Here is a 3177-nt window from a genome sequence, read left to right as displayed (position 1 = left end):
ATCTCTTTCTAACATGAAATCAAATATAAAACTTGTAACATTTTTCAACAATTTCTACTTTAAAGCTTCACAAAAGAAACACTTCAAACATTGCATTTAGACAATTCTAAACGAACCAGCTTACCATACAAAAGTTCTAATGCAAGCAAAGAAGACTAAGTTCTCTTTTGCAACATTCCACCCAAGATCTAATGTGCATGATTTGATGTAAAAACAACATGATTTCTTTTAATACTTGCCCATATTCTCACTTGAACCGTATGTAACATGACATGAATCAAGCGTAAACCTCCTATATTAATTGCTCATTCTCGAATGACAAAACCTCAACATGCTACTTTGCTCATACCACATGAAACCACTTTGAAATAAAACAAACTTCAACCATGAAGGATACTTTTGAAATCTTCTCAGCACAGCATACATGCACATGAATTTGGAGGGAAATTAGCTCTTAGAACTTTTCTATCATGGAGCAGAGCTTATATGCCATATACTAATCAAATATCCAAAAAGACTTGCGAATATATAATTTGAAGATCAACAGAGTTTATAACAATTCATGCTTTGAATCACCTTTCTCATATGATAAAGTTCATACTCTCATAACATTGAGTTTTTTTTTTTATTTTTTTTTTAATGACTGATGCCGAAGTTATGCTTACATTGATAACGAAAAAAAGATATAGATTTCATAATCACTTAATACTTTCTCCCCATCTTCATCAGTGAAACCATTTAATTATAAAAAAATACATATAAAATTCTCCCCAAACAATTACAGCTCAAAGAGACCAAACAAATACTCGATTTTATCTATTAAAATAGTTCGAGGCACAAAGCAAGCGAAAATATGTGTCTAACTTGTTTACAAATAAATTTGGAGCATAGAGTAATTGAAAATCTGCACTAGGTTTGCCTCCAAAACAATTTGGAGGCTAAAACAACAAAAAAAACTGCACATACCATGTTTCCTAATGTGATTTAGAGACTAAACAGTGGAAATCCTGCACATGCTATGCTTCCCAAAACAGTTTGGCAACAAAAAAAAGTGAAAAATCTGCAGGTGGTTTGTTCCCAAATCCACTAAGAACACAAGCAATAGTGAAAAACTGCATATAGGCCACTTCCAAACCAATTTGGAGCTAAAAGGGCATTGAAATTCTGCACTTGTTTCTTACAAAAATAGTGGAAAAGGTTTCACAAAAGCTATAGGAATTTTCACCAAGAAGCGATACTTGCCAATCATGTCTTTCGCATAAATATCCAACAAGTGAAGAAGAAACATGTTTCGAATAAGCATAGAAAAATCTCGTCATCCATCCACCTTGCAACTAAGCATGCTCCCCATGATATAAGTTGTGAAACTAAGAGACTCACGATGGCTTGCCGACCAATTTTAAAGCTAAATAATAATGATAAGAGAACGAACGTTTTGATAGAAAACTAATTCTACTCTAAGAGAATATTAGAGCTTTTTAATATAAATTTCACGTTTTGCTCAAAGAAAACTACCCAACATAAAGCATGCAACCCTTATATCAAATTGACTTGCATATTCGAATGAGTCACAAAGTACATGAAGGCTATCTAGATTTGGCGAGGCATAGCAAGTGGCCAACAATGCACGTAAAGGAAAGTAACAAAATTTTATATTCATCCATCTCTTAAACCTCACATTGAGTAATACTTGTTGCGGCAAAGCATAAATCTCTTCTTTTTTTCTTTTGTTTTTCAATCTCTCTTTTTTTTTTAAAGATCCCAAGCACAAAACATGTTGATTCAACCAATGCCTATGAAGTACGAAGATCATTTTTTATATGCGATTAAGCAAAACCAATTCAACCATCACACACTTTTCTTCTTTTTTTTTTAAGCATACGATATTTATTCATAAGCGACGAGTTTGGGAGAAGAAAAAAACTCATGAAAGTAAGACTCATGGCTCTACAATTATTTCATTCAACGACCATATGTATTTTAGACCCTCCCTCTTGAGCTTCTAAAAAAAAAACAAACATGGAGAAACCTCTACTTGAATGAACTCACCACATAAAGACTTAATGCAACAAATATTTATAGCTTTCTTTTGGGAACATTTCATCAAACATTTGATATGCAAAGTTTAGTGGAGAAAGAACATGGCTTCTCAAGCCTTGCCACCAACCACACTTACAACTTCCAAATCATGTTACATAGGGTAGATGTAAGCTCACATACTAATTGCTCATTTCAAAAAGAATAAAAATAAACTAAATCAATAAGTTGTGTAACAACATAGATCAACCCAAGTTTTAAGAGGAGGTCTCAACCAAATTTACTAAATATTTTACTAAGGAAATATGGAGGGAGTTTAGCAAACATGGTTATGCTCAAACTCACAAGAAACAATGTAAAATCTCTACATCTAAATATGCTCACCAAACTTTTGGTTAAGTGACCTCATATGCAAGCTTAAGTTTCATGATCCACCAACAAAATGTCACAACCTTTCCCCAACAATATTTCATCAAACACTTGGTGTGCAAGATTTGATAGAATACATAACACAAACTAGCAAAAAGCTGTAATTTATACAAATGTTTGATTGAGATAACGATGAAACTATCAACCCGAAGCTCACCCAAAACCCTTGGAATGGAGGACATCAACTATAGTCATCAAAGATTTCACCATGACATCTCAAAATAAATTACTTAAACTTAAATGTCATGAGCTAACCAAGACGATAATTCTCATTAAAACAAATATCTCAGAAATTGCAAATCTCTAATATGACCATCAGATTGTTGTAAGGATAACAAACCCAAACATAGAAAAATCAGTAGAAAGAAAGAGTTGCAGAAGGAGAAAAAGGAAGTGGGAGTGGAGAGAACAATCGAGAAGAAGAAGTGGAAGAATCAAGAGGAGGAGGAAAGGGGAAGATACTCACCTTGCAAGGAAGGGTTCGATTGGTCCAGACGAAGACTGCGGAGGCGAAGTCCAGGTCGGTCAGGGCAGTCGGCGTCGGGCAGGGGCTTCGCGAGCTGGGAGATCGGGCTCTGTCCAGTCGGCTTCGGGCTGGGGCTTCGCGAAACAGAGAGGAGTCGGCGGCCTGGCTGGGGCTGGAGTCGGACGGGAGCTGAGGGAGGAAGAGGGTATGTCGTGACCTCTGCGAATCAGAGAGCAAACCGAGAG

Source organism: Dendrobium catenatum, unplaced genomic scaffold, assembly GCF_001605985.2.
Source record: "Dendrobium catenatum unplaced genomic scaffold, ASM160598v2 fragScaff_scaffold_492, whole genome shotgun sequence".
In the NCBI taxonomy this organism is placed as follows: Eukaryota; Viridiplantae; Streptophyta; class Magnoliopsida; order Asparagales; family Orchidaceae; genus Dendrobium; species Dendrobium catenatum.
The sequence above is the reverse complement of the archived record's forward strand: the minus strand, read 5'-3'. Positions refer to the sequence as shown.